The sequence below is a fragment of the Harpia harpyja genome, chromosome Z (genome assembly GCF_026419915.1).
Source record: "Harpia harpyja isolate bHarHar1 chromosome Z, bHarHar1 primary haplotype, whole genome shotgun sequence".
Classification (NCBI taxonomy): domain Eukaryota; kingdom Metazoa; phylum Chordata; class Aves; order Accipitriformes; family Accipitridae; genus Harpia; species Harpia harpyja.
This window is the reverse complement of record NC_068969.1, coordinates 13,479,074-13,498,590: the sequence shown is the minus strand read 5'-3', so window position 1 is coordinate 13,498,590 and position 19,517 is coordinate 13,479,074. Positions and strand designations below refer to the sequence as shown.

General features: G+C 41.9%; 1 long non-coding RNA gene across 1 annotated transcript; it reads right to left on the bottom strand.

The window, feature by feature from the left end:
- Positions 1 to 16,391: 16,391 nt before the first annotated feature.
- On the bottom strand, positions 16,392 to 18,640 carry LOC128136402 (uncharacterized). The gene is made up of 3 exons (XR_008233358.1): positions 17,804 to 18,640; positions 17,566 to 17,677; positions 16,392 to 16,589 (listed from the first exon to the last, which is right to left on the bottom strand). It is a non-coding gene; the product is annotated as an uncharacterized LOC128136402 (long non-coding RNA).
- Positions 18,641 to 19,517: the final 877 nt, after the last annotated feature.

Below are 19,517 nucleotides of genomic sequence, written 5' to 3'. Positions count from 1 at the left end.
CTTCAAGGATACCCTGACATTTCTGACCCATTACAAGTAGCAGCAGAAAAATTTCAGGAATTTAACATGGAGTATTTAATTGAGACATAGAGGAAAAGAAATCAGTAGAATTTAAAATTAATTTCATCCTTATGGCTAAACCATATCAGCTTGGAAGGCTTACGAAATATTCTTAGCCATTAATGTGTCTTTATTTTGATTGTATAGGAGGTAAATCATCCTCATAAACATGATAGAAAACCACATTGGCCTGGTGCATTTACGATTAATTCTTTGCTCACAGTGCAAATGTAAATGCAATAGTCCTATTGCCATATCCTGCTTAGCACTTAAATACCATTTTTCTAATTTATTTCCATCATTTGAACCTAAGGACACAGAGGAATGTTTTGAATTTTACATATAATAAATATTTCTTTCTAAGAGTGAACCTGTGAAAATGCAGCCCATATAATAATACACTAAGCATCTTTCACATCCAAAAAACTTAACTTTTACAGTATCCTCATAGGAAACATATATTGGTTTATCCATTTTAAAAACATGGTTAAATTGAGGCTTGAAAAAAAAAAAAAGTGACTTACCAAGGTCAAAATACATGTTAGGTACAGAGCTGGAGAGAGAAATCCTGATTCAGATTCCTAGTTGTCTGTTCTACCGGTTTGATGGTATTCCTTTCCTTGCCTACATTTAGGAACAGACTATCTAGATGTCCCATTCAAATAGAAGGTGTTGAAAGGGAGACAACTCTTCTTCCTAGGATGGTTTGGAGCCCCCCAGAAGAATTTCTACTTGTTCTTCAAATGAAAAGGTGTGAATTATTACCTAATTTGGGTAATAATTTCACTAGCAGGCCAAATTCAAGCCTCCTGTCTTGTAAAATAATTCTCCTTTTTCATTCACCCTGTAATCTGCTACCTGCATCTGTGCCTTCATCCAGATTCACCACATCACTGAAGAGTGTCAGAGTACCCCTTTTTATAGCTATAAAGGTGAGCTCAGAGCACAGCCCAGGCTCTGAATATTTGCGAATTCGGAGTTTAGTTCATACTCATTACAGGTGTCAAACTGGGATAGCCTTTCCGTACTTCTCCATGTTGCTGAAGATCAAATTAATTGGTTGTGGTTAATACTGGAGGGTCACAGCTAATAAAATTTCTTTCCATCCAGGTGTTTTTATTCAGCATCTGGAAGAAGACACAAATACTTGGATTGAGTCTCTCTAGACACATTTCTTAGTTTTTCCTGTTAGTGGGAACACAGAGGACTGGATATGCAATCTCCTAACACTCTGGTTTGTGCCTCCAGCTATATTTAATCCATACACCAGGGCAAGAGCTTGCTACTACTACTAGCTGAAAGAATTACAGTGGAAGTGACTGATGAACCTGAGAAGAATGAGAATAAAGACAGCCTGCAGTTACAGCTTTTACTCCCTCTGACCTCCTAACCAGAGCAGTATCCTGTGGAGACAGAAATCTAGATCCCATTGAATGGGAGAAAGTTGACTGGGAAAGGCAGCAGCATCCCTTTGATGGCAGAGCCAAGGAAGAAAACTATCTAACTCTTCCATTGCAAAGTTTCCACTGGACCAAAAACAAAACAAGCATTCAGTTTGGTTACGCTTGAAACTGGCTTTTTAAATACTCATCTGGGCCTCCTATTCTTTCTGCAGTTCTGCATGCTGCACCCTCACGCCTTCACTCCTCTCCTGCGGCCATGCAGCCTGGCTTGGGGAAATCTCTGTGCTCTGACTCGTGCTGCTTAGCATTTCCTAATGGTCTCATGTGCTAGTCTGAGCTGCCTTATAGGGTAATAAGCTATTTGCAGGCTTAATATGATAAGGAACGAGAAAGAATATATTTCTGTTGTTTTATTTACACAAAGAGCAATGTAACTGGCTCTCCCTGTCTCAGCCTTGTGCTATTAATAAAGTCCATGTGAGGAATATACAAATTTATACCACGTGTGGAACCTGTCAACATAACTAGTCTCTAGCTAGAATACTTTCCATGCTGTGTATCTCCATATAGCCCATCTTTCTGGGGCATGTGACCCAGAAATGTGTCATTGGGACACATGTAGTCACTGGACTGACGAAAGGAATTCAAGGGAAACAGAAGCAACAATGCTGCTTCTTCCAACCTCTGCTCAGCTTGTTGCTACTGCTCTCTGAAAAAGTTAGAGAGATATGAAAAAGATGTCGTTGTCCCAACTTGGCCCTGGTTTTACCTTTCATACAGCAGGCTTTTATGTAAGGCCAAATTTTTCCAGAGATTACTAAGAAAAAGGAACTAAAAATCCACAGCTGTCAGTTTTTAAAAGCAAATAATCACTCCCATGCAATGGCTGAAAGGCAAACTTGTACCTAAAGACTTGCAACTGGCATCACTGACATTTTGCATTGTCCAATCAAAATGTTAAAAATAAAAATAAACAGAGCCCACAAAGAGAAAAATACACTGGATTTTAACATTCTTTCACAATTCATAACCAGAGCTGCGGTCAGCAACATGGAGCGAGAAAGACGTTTGCTTATAAGTCGTGACTTTAATCAGACAGTCTCACTGGCATCTCGTGGAAACCTCCCAAATTAAATGGACATCCAAATTAGGGACATTCAGACTAAAAATGAAACATCACAAATAAGCTCTTTTGTCCAGAATAAATAGAACCAAAACAGTCAAATGCTCAGGAAGATAACTGATACAACATTGTTCCCCTGGGCGTCTTTGTTAGTGATTAACCCAGGGTGTTTTAAATGCCTAAAACAATTAAAACTAGTGGACAAGCTATTCTAGTCCTCTGGGCATGAACTGTCCTAATCTCTGCTCACCAGGTCTCCTCACAGCCACATCCTTCTAACGCCCCGCTTCTTCCTTCCAGCCTCCAGCTGGTGACTCACTTTATTGAATCAGTGCAGCCATCAGGATATTCACCTACCAAATCAGAGCAACCCTTGATCTTGCTGCCGTGACCTCTGCCGTCCCTATTCCCAACTTTTGTTTATTACTTTCACTCATTGCGCCAAATCTAAACTTAGACCATCAGCACTTTGAGGCAAAGCTCCCATCATGTGTGGCACGAAGTCCCCCCGTCACACAGTCTCTGCATGCCTTATGTCAGCGTGTCTTAACTGCCCGAAGGGATGAAGAAAAGAAAGGACCACAGTCCTCAGGCCTGATTAGGTTTGAAATCAAGGGTAAAACTTCCACTGGCATCAACAGTGCTAGATTAGGCAGGAAGGGACTGATCCTGAAGGTACTGCTAACTGCCTCCTGAAGGGTCTGCATCTTCTCTATGGTGAGGGATTTCATCTTGCAGATTAAAGTCCTAAAGCCAACAAACCATTTTAATGAGAACCGTGAAACTCCTCCAGCAACACTTGTTAGAAAGTTACCTGTCATGAAGGGGACACAGCATTAAAGACTCTTGAGATGTAGGGGTCACCAGAGGGTATTCTATCTTTCTCTCTGTATTTTCTCCAGAAAGAATAAAGGAGACAGAAGATAAAAAGTGAGATTATGTCACAGCAGAGGAATGTTTCTACTTATAGGAAGATAAGCCTTTTCCACTTAAGTCAAGTAATCTTCAAAAGATGACTATAATAAGCTGCATTGCCATGCACTCTACCGAGTTTTGCATAGTCTCTCCACTTCCTCGTCAATATTACCCTTGTATTTTATGTAAAAAACTACATTATATAATACATTATATAGCTCAGCTGATCTTAAGATGCTCTCCAAGTCCCGTTACTAAATAGAATAAGGAAGAACATCAATGTAAGTGGCAGGACTTTTGATTATGTCAGACGGACAACAGATATTTTAAGAAAGAAAACAGTCAAATCACATCTTGGACATAGTGTTCGATTATCTGTGGATGGATTATCTGGGCCATGGATTGACCCACTCTGTCTTTCCCCTACAGCTTCGGCTGCATCACAGCCAGGACACAGACTCACACCTGCTGACAGTTTCTTGGTGCCTAAGGTTATCCCTGTGCTCTAAGGAGATGCACCCACTACATTTTAAAAGATGAACACAATGAATAGTCACTGTCTCACTGGCACATGTTTTGTATTAGCTGTGGGTAATCTCCCCCCTCCCTCTCCCTGCCCTTCTTCATTATCTGGATAACTGGCTGCAGACCTTCTCTGACGGAGTGGTTTTGGTAGTCATCACAGGGGCGTATTACAAAAGAAGGAGCTCAATCATGCTAATATCTTAACTATAAGAACAGAAAGGCTGCATAACACAAAGTTTCTGCCTTCCAGGTCCCTGAATTTCAGATCTTGTTCTGCATTCAGCAGTCAACACTGACACTTTTACACAGGCCAGGCTCCCTCCTCCATGAAGTTCATCAGCCCAAGGTTTGTCTAGAGGAAATTGGCACTTCAAACATGGATTTTGGTGAAGTTTGATGATGCAGAACTGTACCAAAGCAGTACGCTGCAGAAAAGCAGGGTATAGGCAGCAGTGACCTCCAGTTCCCTTTGCAAACGTCTTGTTGCAAAGGTGCTCTACTTGTATTTATGCTGATAAGCAACAGAGGGGCTCCAGGGTGCTAAGGCACTTTTTGGCGTCTATAGCAGCAGAAACTCCTTGCTCAGTGGGGTGGAGCTGGGAGCCTCAGGCTGAAAAAACTGGTTGGTCACTATCCAGACCACAAGGATTTCAAAACATATGGTACCCATGGGCTGGATCTATCCACTTGCAACACATTGCTTTCTCCCTATGCCATGTACTGTCTTCCAAAAATCCCACAATTGCTTCTATTGCAACTTAGCACAGCTCGCTCCTCTGAAGGGAAAACACACATCACTTTTGGACCATATCTGATATAATGATTCTGTTCACAGTTTCCAAATTCCCTTTAACCATACCCCAGGGAGTCAGCAAAGAGATAAATCACAATGAGCCACACACCTTCTCCACACTGCATTCATAGCTATCCAGAGAGAAAGAGAGCACACACACCTCAGGATGCAGGATCTGACTCAGAGATACCTAGGATGAGTCAGATGAAGCACCAGGAACATCTCAGACCTGAGGAATTAACCTGTTTCATTGGAGCTGAACAAGGACCTCAGCCCATGCAGGCTAGATTAACAACAAAAAAAGCATATTTTATTTATCCAACAACATAAACATATGTAAGATTATTTCAGGATCTCTCTCCTTAGCTCTACTATCCTCTATGGGAGATGGAAGAAGCAAGGCTTGTAGTCATTTGGGAATAAAAGGAGGTGAAGAGTTAGTAGAAAAAGCACATGTAGGAGTTATTAGGTAACAGTAGATCCTTCCTTTCCTAGATTCTAGTTTTCTGATTCTGATAAAGTTGTTCCCTCTGTTACACTGTTATTTACCTGAGATTTGCTTATTTACTTGGCTATTAACAGTCAGGTACACAAGGGGCTGTACCTTTCTTTCTACTGGGTACAGTCGCTGTGAGCTTCCAAAGAAAAGTCCCCCCTGTATCAGCTACCACACATTCACTTCAGGACTGCGACTTCTCCGAAATATCTAGTGATATAAATTCTTGGTACAAAGGGGGAAGGAGCCTTATGCCATACATGTGAGAGCATGGGTACACAGAGATAAAACATGTCGGCTTCAGGAGACTTGTAACGGCAATTTTTTTTACATTGCTTTCATCATCTAAATGTCTATATATGGGGTGTTACTGGAAATCATGTGACTTCCTGAAGTTCAGCTTCCCCTGCTTGTAAACATGTCTAAGAATTTCACTTTCTGATTGCTGGAAACTAAAAGTGAGGTACTTCTCAGTAAACTTTTCCTTTACAAAAAAATTTATGTTCATGAAAATAATTTTCTTAACTTATGCTAATCTTATAAAACTGCAATAGTCAGCCATAACCTTCTTTTACAAAGCTTGGATGCACTGGCACAAAAGAAGTATGAAATTTCATAAATTTCATTATTTATGATGACATTGTCATCAACAACAAAAAATACCTAAATGAAATTATAATAAATAAGTGCACTCAGCTGCATTTTCTCTGAGAATTTGTGCATGCTCTGATTGTGGGAGAACTGACTCATTCTTTACGAGGAGAATGCAGTATAAATCCTGCTAATTATTTGTGCTGAGAGTGGTATCTACAATTCATTTATTATATGAGAGTTACAGGGCTCTAGTACTTTTTCAGTAAAGTACCATTAATATTGCAGTTGGCTACAGTACAGACACTCTGCAAGATCTTGAGAAATCATGTTTCAGATTGGGTGGAAATGCTTTAAATATACTTTTGTTCAACATATCTTAGTATTTCTTCTTTGAACATACTCCCCCATCAAATAAAACAATCTCAGCAACTCCAGCAGGACAAAAAAGCTGCAGCTGGAATTCAGAAATAGACATCATGCGGCACCAAGAAATATTGTGCATTGTTAAAGGATTCTTTGAAGGAGTGCAGGACTGGAAGTGACTCCCCTGCCATTTATTAATCCCCTATTATTAAAGGCCACATTCCAGGATAACTCTCAGAACTAGCTAACAGGTTGTTAATTAGTAGTCACTATTATATAAAATTAGAAACAAGGGAATAACAACACAACAGAAACCATGACACGTATTAGACCCCACCCAGATCATTTCACAAATGGTCTCTGCATTGACAATACTGCCCATGCCTGGATCTGCCATGAGTCTGCCCAGTTCCACCACTGGGCCAGCCACAGCAGAAAAATCTATATGTAGCAGTATGTGTTTGTATAAACTAAGAAAAGATGGCAATATACAGGGAAGAGGAAAGGAGAGGGGAGATGAGGAAAGCAACACATGAGATGATGCAAATTACATCAAGCTTGAAAGAACTTGTCAAGGCCTTATCCTGCTATAGATCAGTTGCTGTAGTTAGCTGAGCTGCTCCACCTTTCCGATAAACTAAAATGAATCCCACTTAATTTCAGTGCCATTCGTATCCAGACTTATATGTGTGTCTGGCTGTCTCTAGGATATACATTAGGAAACTAATGGAAAGCACCCGATAGCATCAGTCAGATAAGATGGCTGTTGTTCCCTCTACAGCCCCAAAATGTTGTTAAAATACAAAATAACATTTTGGGCTGAGATGACTCAGAAATCAGCATCAACTTGCCAACTTGGAAGGCCCTAGGATGTTTGCTTCAAATAGTATCTTGGTAACAAATTCGTATGTCACATTCACATACACAAATCCATACATAATGGGATTAAAAGTCACCGCTCCTTATGAGAAGCCCTGTTAATACTGAAATACAAAAAAAGTCTGCTGGCTACAAACAGAAGACTTATAATCCAAAGGTGCTTCATTCAGTGAATTGATCTGTTTCTACAGCTCTGCTCCATAATAGCCTGTTGCAAGAAGAGCCCCCCTTTTTTTTTTTTTTTTTTTTTCATGTTTTTTACCTGGCATTTTTATCATGCCTGGCCTTCAACTGGAGGCATTACTTTTGGGGTAAAGGACTTATTCTGAAGACTTACAGATTTTTCATAGGCTGAAAACAGGGTTTTTTTCTTGTCCAGGAAAAGTTCCCTTTGGTATCTAGGAGGTCCATTAGGAGGACAGGAATGAGCTGTTACATTATGTATTGACAACTGGCATGTGAACCTGATAACAGTTTAAGGGTGCCATCACAGAGATGAGCTCTATAATCAGCAGTAACAGGAAGAATTAAGAATGGGAATAGTTAGACTGCATGTGAGAATCAAAAATTCCTGCCAGTCCTCTAGAAAAATTTCCCTGCAAAGAGGATGCCATATACTTTGAGATGTTTACAGATAGCATCAAGGAAAAAACCAAACAAATCTACTAACAGAAGTATGTTGGAGATTAAGTGTACCTAAAAAGATGGACTAGGTCAGCTATAGGGCTAGATTATTACTGTACTAAAGCCACCAATCACTTGAGTCATGACACAAGCTGGCCATGAATATCCTGTAACATGCCCCTAGACCCTTTCTTTGCCTTGCACAGTCACTAGTCGCACATGAAAACTATAACAATTTCAAACATGATGATGAGATCTGAACTTTTTTCCCCATGCGTTATTTTGCAGACTGGAAAAAGATATTTGGGGAAATGTTTGGGAAACTAAAGTCACATGCTTTGATATGAAAAACCAACCTGCCTGAAATTATATATTCTGAGCTCAGCATTAAACAGAAGTTATCAGCTTCTTAAAAGAAAACACAGTATGCTTTGGAAGTTAAAACAAACTTCCACATGATGGGAACAGAAACCTCATACTCGATTTCCGTGCATTTGACATGAAATACAGAAACCTCTGATTCAGAGTTCAGCGTGTTTCAATGGATTCCAAATAGCCTTAAGGGCAGCTCCAAAACTAAGGTAATTATGAAAATAAAACCTCGAATTTCTCAAACAAACCAAAGGCTTGGTTTAAACCCTGAAAAGAAACTTGTGGAGACTGGTCCATGCTGGATCACCAGAACTGGAGATACGGGCTAGGTCTGCACCAATCTGGTCACGTCTGAAGCACGTCTGTGAACAATCTCTACAGCTTGCACTTAAGAGATACGCACATAAAGCCTTAAGTGAGTCTTACCTACAGATTCAGTCTGGACCAAGCTGCAAAATTAGATGCCTTCAAGAGCAAAGCTCCCAGGGCCCTTAACACAGAGGCCTGAAGATTAGGCATCACTTGCTTGACCAATTAGCTGTTATTTGAAGCTGTACAAGCTTGGTATAAATTCATTTAGTTATAAAAAGGTTCACAAAATCTTTATCTTGCTAGAAACAAGCAGCAGCAGAGAGTTTCCTTGCTCAGAAGTCCCTAGGTCTGCCCCACCAGTGGATTTAGGGTTCAAGAAAACCTACCTCTCCTTGCTCTCCGGGTCTCGCTCACAACTCTGTCTCCTGGTTTCCTCTCTCTCTAGCATCCATGGATCTGGGTCAATATTTTAGACCCTGTAATAGTAATTGGGGCAAACAGGCAACTTGGTTCTGCCTTGGCCTGTGGCCAGTGCTGGCTCACAGCACCTTGCTCAGCACTGGAACAGGACCGGTCCCTCCATCTTTGAGCCTGAGAGACAGCACCCGGGAAATCCAGTGGCTGCAGCTGGCTGCAAAAACCTCCTTGTCCATGAATACCTCTCAACATAACATTATTAAATAAATACCACACAATGGTATTGACTTTACTGCTATGTTGTACCTAGCACGTAGCCACAGCTAGGTATTGCACCACACGGACCTAATGTTTGCTTTTTAACGATGGTCTGTGTTGGCTTATCAACCTCCAGGCCCATTTCACACCCCTGACTTGAACCTGTGCTATTGCTGTACTCCTTCCTAATTGCCTAAAATCCATTGCTTGTCTCCTCCATGCCCTGGGATTGTTCAAGATACTCATTTCATGATGCTGACACTCCTTTTGTACTGAGGCTAGTTTGGTATTATAAAAGCCCACGTAACTTACCAGCACTCTGTTTATTTTCTGTGATCTCCACAGAGTTCAGCAGGTTTCCACAGACCTCAGAGGCTTGGCTTACAAGGAGACTTGTACTGCAGAGACCCTGACATGGGAAGTGTGACAGCAATCCAATGCTCACAAGGTGGTTCTGCGGGGCTTTCCAAGAAATAGAGCTCCCATCAGCACCTGAGGCACTGCAAGTCCCTGATCTGGGCTGAACATTTATACCACTAACAACTGCTTATTACTGCTGACATGAAAAATCTCCAATATTCAAGTTTTAGAGGCCTTTACCAAACATTCCTAAAACCTAAAGTGTTTTTCTTGATAATGACAAGATACAAAATTAGTTAGCATAAGGTACACTGATTTTCTGGTCTGCTTATATTTTCCACTTTTTTTTTTGAAGTATGAGTATTACAAAGGAAACCACCAAAGTTCCAAATAACAGTGGTTTACCCTTAACACACGTAAATTCAGGGCCTAGCTTTGGTAGGTTTTGAAACTCAAGGACAGTAAAGCATGCCATTTGGACACTCACTCAAAGACAGCCACCTTACTTCTGTGTATACATTAGCTGTGCAGACCTTACTCTGGCCACACATTAACTCCACCAAAACCTAGGTTAGCTTCCACATCGAGGTATCCAGCTCAGCACCAGGGGCTTCTCACAGAGAAGGAGTGCAAGCACGTCCTTCAAACCTCTTGGGAGAGGAATTTGACCTTCTAAGTTAAACTCTAAAACTTCACTACAACCTTAAGAAACCTCCATCTCTCCCCACTGACACTGTTGAATCTTGTTTTTGCTTGGCAGATCCTGTTTCCCACAGACCTGCCTCTCCTCCCCTTCTCCTTGTCCCACATCCTTCCCTCCAGAGTTTTCCTTGCTCCCATCTCCCTAATCATCTTGGGCTCATTTCCAGAGATCTACTTTTAAAAACACAGCAGCACGCTGTAAACAGGCTAGTCTTGGTCAGCTTTAAGACTTGCTCGAGTTTCTGTTTCTGAGGCAGGAGGTGGGAAAAAAGGGTATTCCAAGGGGACCCCCTTGATGTAACCATTAATCTGTCTACATCAGCAGTTCCTAAGCTTGTCAGCTTGCAACCTCGTTTCCAGGCTCATGACCTCTCTTCCATCAGCGGTCCTTGGGGTCGCAACCCTAACTTTGGAAACTTCTCATCTGGATCAGTCAAAAGTGACGCCTCAAGAATAACTTTCCGGTCAGTGCCATGTTTGTTTATGCTCCTGAGTGGCATGAGTACCCCAAAGTTCAGGTTCAAACTTGTCTCTTTGCTTGTTTGTAAGTCTGGAAAGAATTTCTGGGTGTCACTGAGACAGCAGATAGTGAACTCTGTAACTTTCGACTGTTCTGGTTAGAGACAATTATATCCCAACTGACCTGGTATGGCATTAGGCACTTGGCTGCAAAGTGCAGCTGTGTCTGGATGAAGCAAGGATTTTTCTTCTCTGCAGAGTCTGGAAACATCATTGTTTTCTGTAATTGCATGTCACAATCATTCAGATATAAAAGTTACTATACCCAAATCACTCCTAATACAGTAACATGGTTTCCTCTACTACACCCTGCATCCTCACTTCTTCACACATGCATGCAGTTGGATGAACCCTCATAGGTGCTTTTCTGCACATCAGTTTGTCTTTCTCTTTATGGTCATTGAGAATGTGTGGTTAGTGAAAATTTTAATATTCAGATTTCTAGTTCTGCTTTGTCGTCTTTGCTTACTGATAAAAGGCGGGCGGGGGAATACAACTGCAAAGTGGTTTGAACAGATCTTGAAAACACTACTAAAAATGCCAAGCTTTCAGAACATTTGCAGTTTGGATGTGCTACAGCTAGTCCTGCTTTGGAATTTCCCTGGAATTAAAATCACTGGAAATTTTTCAACTACCTGTTCCTCCTATTTTCGCATCATAACCCTACTCAGCCTACACGTCTCTGTAGAGGTGGCTCCACTCCTGCATTAAAGACCAGTTCCTTTAGCTTTGCTGCCCACAGATTCCCTCTCACTTGGTACTCTCTTACTTTAAGCTTAAAGCTGTTGTTTGACTTTCAATTTGACCTTAGTGTACTTCACTGTTACTGTTTTTCAATTTAAACAGCCAAGAGATATCTGCCTAGACACACCAGGCTGGAATTTGAGGAATGTAAAGCGGAAGCTTAGCAGTAGTGGCAGCACCTGGGAGCAGCCAGCCTTCATACCTACCTTGGGAAAACACAGAATATAGATCTTGAGTCCAAGGGGAACCCGTTAATACAAGTGTATGAAAGGACCCACCACTGTCCATGCAGCTGAGGGAGATCAAATTATTGAAGAACAGTAGAGGAGACAGAGGTGAGAAAGACATTTGGGGTCCATGGCTTTGCACCACTCCAGCACGTGTGACTACATGAGGCAGTCGGGTACAACCCCTTTTTGCAATTATTCAGTCTCCATATGAGGTTTAAGCATCTGACTTTGGTTGCTGCCAAGAAAAGAGATTAGGCTGAAAATGTTTCAGCACGAAAGGCAACCACTGAAGCCAACATCAGGGCTTCTCTTTCCCTCAAATATGAGGACAAAGCCCCATGGCCTGGGCCAGCAAATGAGGAAAACGAAGTCATGCTTTGTTAGAATGAAACTTGGTGAGCACCAGAGCACATCATCAGCAAGAAGTTCCTGTTTGAGCCTGTAATGATTTGCATGAGACCATTACTTGTTTGCCACTGTACAGCACTTTCAGAAGGGTTGCTGATCCCTACTGAATTGCAAATGATTTTATCTTTCTTCCTGTCTTTTGTTGATACACTATGCTTGTAAGAGTGCACCAAGGTCAGGTTTGCCTTCTGCGTTCTCTTATGCCATCATGAAATGGAAAACTGGTGGAGATGTCAAAGTGATCAGGCTTGAGAAGCTGGTGTGGTTATTGCTACAGAGTTGAGCATGCTCTGAAAAAATCTCTGCCCAAGACTTCTCCAGTTTCAGCCAGGGGGTTCAGATGGACAGAAGATTTTGGGTTTGTGGGGAGCTGTCTGGTTGTGGTTGGGTTTTGCGCTTTATTTTATTTATTTATTTTTTAAATATATATATTTGGATTTGCTTCAACTAGGATGGAATTAAAAATTTTGCCAGAGAGGATGGAGCATTGGACAGATCCCACATCTGCAGATACTAATCTAACCTCATGGATAGAAAATGTGCATCTTCATGAAAAATGTTCTACATAAAGGAGAAACTGTACTGTTAAATTGGAAAAGAGATACCAAAATCAAAATAATCTTACTGATCCTGGTAATGCACATCAAAGAAGGATTAGTAGTCCCCAACTCTGCATAGGCTAGATGGAATTCAGTAAAAAAACCAAAAAGCAGGTGGACAACTGGAAAGATTTTTACCAGTATAGGAGATAAACCCTCCTTTTGAAGAAAAGGCCCACTATCACAGGTTCATGGCTGAAAAAGTAATTGCATCATAGATGGCATCTATATAATCAAGTTATACTCCCATTTGATTTATCAAACGCACAGGCTCTTGGTTTCAGTGGTGTATGGAAGCACACTTCAAAGTGCATATTTCATATCTGGAGGAAATTCTCATGTACAGATGCAACAATTTGTAAAACATCCAAGAAAGTATGCCTTTTAAGGGGCCTTTTAAGAAAGAGTCTACCCCAGCTTGGAACAGAGGTTCCTCTCTTGAAGATTACAAGAACATGCAGCTAATGTTTGGGCTCTTCCTGCTGATCCAAAGAAACCGAACAGCATGTGGAAGCATTGGAAGGTGGTAGATTCAAACTTGTCAAAAATACATTCAGGATTTTTTTTCTAGTAGCAAGGTCATATGCTTTATTGAACCAGTAGTATATGACACTGGCAAATGTTTATTAGAAAAGGTGGATATCAGAGGATAAGGGACTGGATCTTTATCATAGCTTTCAAAGACACGTATAATTATAGTGGTTCATGTCATTAAACGTCCACAGGTCTCTCCTATCGCTGCCAGTGCAGACAAGACTCCAGCAGGTATTTTCAATGTATGTGTTTTAGACTTCAGGGTGCCAGAAGGCCTACCCTAAACAAGAATAATTTGGGGAGGTATGTAAAAGATGAAAGTGCTTTTGAAAAAAAGAGAAACCTTGCATGCAATCACATAGCAGCTGCAAAGCAAGGGTTGAAGAGAAAGTCTAAAGTGAGCTCTGCTGGCCACTCTGACAGCCCTCCCAGAGGAATGAGAGTGGAGCTGGCATGTCCTGGTAAGGCTCCCTCTGCCAAGAACTGTACACAAAATGATGCTAAGGGACCCATTCTGCTCAATTTATTACAGGAAAGATAATCATGTTTGCTCATTTTACTTATATATCAGTTCTGAATCTGTGCCTGTTAACTATATAAACTATATAGAAGGAAAAAACAGCTGGTGAAAGAATCTTGCAAAGTGGCAAGGGAATTCACTAAAAATCTGTAATTCTGAGTAAGAATGACTGTCAAAGTTCATGGGCCCTCACGTGTGATCCTGTACCTGTCAAAAGGAAAGGATCTAGACAAAATAAATCTTATTTGTGAAACTGAAAAATCCACATAGTCCTTGAAAGGAGGACATGAACTCTTTGAAATAACAAGGATGCAGACGGAATAATTCTCCACAGTTTGTTACTTCTTGCTTTTCATTGGCGTATTATTCCCTAAACCAGCCCAGCAGAAAAAGACATGGAAAATGAGTGCAGCTAGGCATCAACATGAGGGCAGCAAGTCTTACTCCACCGATTCTCAAAGTAAGAAGCTTAACTATATTATTTGATGATAACAGATTGCACCTGGGACACCAAATCTTCAATCACAAAGACAGAAATATTTTATCTACAACTGGGAAATGACAATGACGCTACAAACTTGGAGGCTGATGAAATTAAGACAACTTTCTTTGAAGATGCTAAAAAGCACAAGACCAGGGAACCTGAAACTAGTAGTGCACAAGACTATATGAATTGACCGAACAGCCCAGCGATGCTGGGGTCAAGAAGACAGGGAGGGGTGGCAGGGAAAAGACACCACAGGCCATGGGTATTTGAACCTGTATCTGAACGTATTTACATTCAGCATAGCATCATCCATGTGTCACACACAAAAGCAGAACCTATTTCTGTGCGCTACCCTTGAGGAATGCTGCAATATTGCCTTATGACATGATACTCACGAGATAGGGACTTCTCTAAATTAAGTGCTTTCTAACACCAGATAGACTCTCAGACTTGCTTTTTTAGTGGATACTTTTTTAAACAGCTTGCTGTCCAGTGACTTGGAGTCACATGCTTGTACCATTGATCATTCAGAGAATATTTCACAAATTCTTTGGGAAAATACTCAGACTTGCCTAGAAAAATAACAGAGGTATGCCTGTCACAGAAACTCCCTTCTCTGCCTGGAACAAACTGAAGACAGGGGGAGATGTTTCCACAGTCAGCACCAGAGCTAAATTAAGGAGTAAAAGGTGCTCCCCTGTAACTTTGAACTCCAGGGCTATTGCTAACAAGCAGAACCACCAGAATAAATGGTCAGTGGATTGACACAAGTACAGACATTTACCACATGAGGGTGAAGAATTGGAAAGGAAGGCTGGGATTATATCTGGCCAGCTCCTGTTGTTTCAAGAAATGCACCTCTGCAGAAGAAGCAACAGAGACTGGTCAGGGGACACAGATTGACCATGCAGACAGGGACAGGCACAGTCAGAGCTGAACCCAAGAGGGTGGCAGAGGCTGCTGGGTGGGCTCAGTCACCTCTCAGGAAGAGCAGCAGGGACTCCCCTTGCTCCTGGCTAGTGCCTGGCTGCACCCGGTGGGTGTGAAAGGAGCTCACAGCAATGGGATTTGAGTGAACTGCACTGGTGTGCTTTTAGATCTTGTGCTTTATTAATTTCCAGATTTATGTGTTGCTGGTCTGGAAGCATGAGTGTACCTGTGAAAAGGCAGTTCCCTGTTCCCAGCTATCCTAGTTGCATGTGCATAGCAAGGACAGAAAGGGGGGCACAGCAGTTTGAAAGAGACAAAGTGATTTTTTTGGATCCTTGCAGGTCCCTTCCTTTTCTCTGACATGAATTAGAGCACCTTGAAGACAGCTCTAAGATATGCTCTGTTTCCCACAATGGGCCCTGCACTGTGCATTTCAGTATGGCCCATGTGCAGTGTCCCCGTGCAGTGTTTCATGAGCTAGGAGGAGTATACAAAATGGGTTGTTCTGGCTTCTCCTGTCCCCTTTCTACAGCCTGAGAGCTGTCAGGACAGCATATGAGAGACTAAGTGCAAGTAGGAGTCAAGTCCTGCCCCAAGAGTGACCAAGAAGTTTGTTAAATGAACTGGCTGGTAGAGGTGACTGGAAAGTCTGATGCGTTTAATTGTAAATCTTACGGGATGGATCATCCTCAGGAGGAGACTACACACCCTCAGTTACGTCCAAGATCACCACAGACCTCAAGCTAATACTCCAAAAGGCATCAGGAATTCACTAGTATGAACAAAAGCTGCTCCGCTGAATCCTGTAATCCACTGCACAGCAAGTTGCCACAGAACTAAACCCCAAAATGCTTTAGCAGGGCTGACCACATGGCCATCTGCCATGTACCACGGAGGTCCGGCAGCCTTCACCTTCTCCACCTCAGGCATCACTGTGTAAGGTAGCCTGACTCATTCTCTTCGGTGTACCTGATAGACTTAAAAGAGGATTTAGACACCCAGAATTAGGCCTCAAAACTGCACTGAAGTTAAAGGGCACAAGCAAATGGTGCAAACAGCCCTTCTTCTTGCTGTCCAAATGTGAAAGAGGATGCAGCGGAGGGCAGCGAGTTCTAATGCACGACCAGAAGCTGCTGTAAAATTCCTTGTGGAAACAAGAGATCTATTACATTTATCACAAATTTGCTAAGTAAGGTTAATACCCTGGCATTGACCCTGCCTCATATGCCCTTAATAATACTACCATGCTTTGTCCTGTTAAGATTTTACTGCAGAAGAGATAACATGAGGTCGATAACCCATTATAAACAGGTACTTTTCTTCTTCTCCCTCCTCCCCATGGCCCCCACCCTGTTGTAGCAGGGAAGATAACGCTTCAGCCAGAGAACTTGTTTCCAATGTCAGCCTGTAACCAGCTTACGCCTGAAGAAAAAAAGAGACTGATCAGCCATTGTGGTCTATATCCTGGCAGTTGAATAGCCTGCATGAATATCAACATTATCATAAATCACTCAATTGCTGAAAGTCATCCTACTGTCAGAAGGAGCTGAATATCAACCATTTCTAAATCCTTATGTACATCCATTTACAGCAGCTGAGCTGTGGGAGTATATAGACCTGTTTTTCAGCTAGCACGATAATCAAGCCATTCCTCATTTAAGAGTGAATTCATTTGCCTTGGTACTAGTCCCAAATAACAGTTCCAGAAATTGATACGTAATCTCCAACTAAAACTAAGATTAAGCTGAGGCCGCCAAACTCCTTCATTCCTCAAAACACATTTGAAGTCCCCAGACAGATTCTGATCTTGGTGTGAATCTGAACATATTGAATTAAATTTAAAAGCCACGGCTTCAGTCTGGTGTTTCTCAGTAGCCCCAGTGTAGCCATAAAGATCAGAATCTGTCCTTAATATCTCTGCACACTGGTCTTGTGCAGAACTAGCTCCAGACTATTTATAGCCACACTATATATACACACTGCAGCTTCCAAAAGCATATTTTATCTTTTGGGAGGACAATGCTTTCAGAAATGTAATAAAAGGCTAAGTTTTGTTACAAAAAAAATCTGCTCAAACCCTTAACCTGGAAGAGTGGCCCCACGCTGCCAATCAGATAATAAGCTTAATTCTTACATCACACTTTATTTGTAGCTCACTGTGTAGTTAATGGTTGCAGCTTATCTAACAGGAGAAATGTGAAACCAGAGTTTTAGAACAATAGAAACAAGGCTGTCACCAGCAGGCTGCCAATGAATCATGTCCCCACAGTCAAGTTCTCCCAGAAGGTCATTTGTAACAGAAATACATCTCTGCCTGGAGCTGGCAAAATGCTGAAAAGTGTTTCTCAGTTTTACCCTAATAAAACATTAAGCAGATCAATTACCAGAACAACTTCACCTGGTAGTATTTCTAAGTTCTGTTGATTGCAAGACTTAGTAGTAAATGTTACTGAGTGAGCAGGCCTGCTTGCTTCTGTGTCTGGGATTCCAGAGGTGGTTTTACCTTCAACCTAAATTCAAGGTATATAAAAAACAACTTTTACAAACCTTAAGACTAAAAGTGGTTTACTGTTCTCTTTCACATTTTCAGAAAAAGAAAAATTTATTTTTAAACGCTAAGTAACTTTCTTCCATACCATTCAGAACTGAAACCATGAAACCACTGACAGACAGTGAGCTCTGTAAAAAGGATCCACCAAGAAACAGAAAGCAGCACTGACATTTTCTCTTTTGTGTCCAGAGAGATATGCAGAAAAAGGACAAGGAAGTACAAAAAAAGAGAAATAATCAGGTACTACTTGTGTCATAAATATGGAAGCTGGTTTTGCTCATACATAATTATTTTAAAGTAACTGCTCTGCAGCTTAAAGAGAAAAAAGATCTCTTCTGTTACACTTGCAAAAGAGCTCCAGATTTTCTGCAAGAAGGAAAAGAACAGATGATGGGGGGAGCTATTCTTTTAAGAAGAATGTCATTGGCACAAACAGCTGGCAGTTGGTGGCGTATTATTTATATGTGCAGTTGCTTATGTTTTTTAACAGATAAGAAAGCAATATCTCATTTGCAATTCAGGTGAGGAACATGAGAGGCTCTACAGTGCCACTGGCCCCTGGGCCACGTTTCTTATCGTATCAGAAACATCTGTCACAGTGCAAATGAATTCATTATAAAAGCACATCAAATATGCAGTTTCAGGATGAGACAGCAGTCTGCAAAGAAACAAGAAAACCAGCCTCTCCCTAGAAAAGCTGGGATGGTCTGTCCCATATTCACCAGTTGGGATGAAGGCAAGCACTGGGAGGGGGAAGGGGGAGAAAAAGGAGAGAAACCCTTGGAAATGTCATGATTATAAATTATCCCTTCTCTAGGAGCCAACTGTGTCTGAGAATGGGCTTAGCTCACGAGGGTCTGGCGGTTCACACGCAGAGCATGCAGACACGCTGCACAATGATTATCGCATTGCTCCATGCTGAGTCCTCCACTCCTCCAGGCTGCAGACAGACCTGACTGTAATTCTGTCCTTTGTGGTCCAGAGGACTTTACCTGAGAAAATACCGATGGGCTGGGGTAGAAAGGATGCGTGGAGAGGTAGCCAGCATGGGGGTTACCATCAGAAGTGCACTTGCAGGGGGTCCACTCCCAGAGATGGAAATGAACCCATTTTAAGGGCAGCTGACGATGAAAGGAGCTTCCACTTCCAGGGACGGCAAGGTGCGTCTTTAGTCCATGCTGAGGAGAAAAACAGGACGGATTGAAAACCGCTCACGCACTCATGTTCATCCCTGCTGGAATGCTGCACCTGGCACAAATTTAGAACACAACAATTTGCAATATGGGCCATGTTTGTCTCTAGTGTTGTTCTCCAGGGCTGGGTCTAATACCCCTGTGAATACAAGGACGTTTTTATGCTCCTCTTTAGCAGGGACGAGGACAACTCAAGGCGGCTTCAAAATCCCTCATGCCTAGAAGAGGCCTAGAAATGCCTCTGTAGCTCTGGAAGCAGGCGGCTGGATCAAGACCCCCATCTGTGTCACACTGCGTGACTGCTTCCTGCTGTGCCTTTGGGCTTTTATTAAAAAAATACAAGAGAAAAAGGACTGTGTCATTTGTCCTTGCTGAGAAACCCCTCTGAACTTCAGCTGACGCACAGGGGAAAACTATGGGCAGGCCCTGGACTGGACTGTTACTTCTTTAGTCTGCGTACAGCGGCCAGGCACACACTGCCTTTTCTGTCCCACCAAAGGCCGCTTTGGTGAGCCTACGTGGCTGCTGCTGCAATTGTGGATGAAACGTGAAATGTGAAACACCCTCATTTTCCCCCCAGGGAGTACTAAAACCAGGCATGCAGCT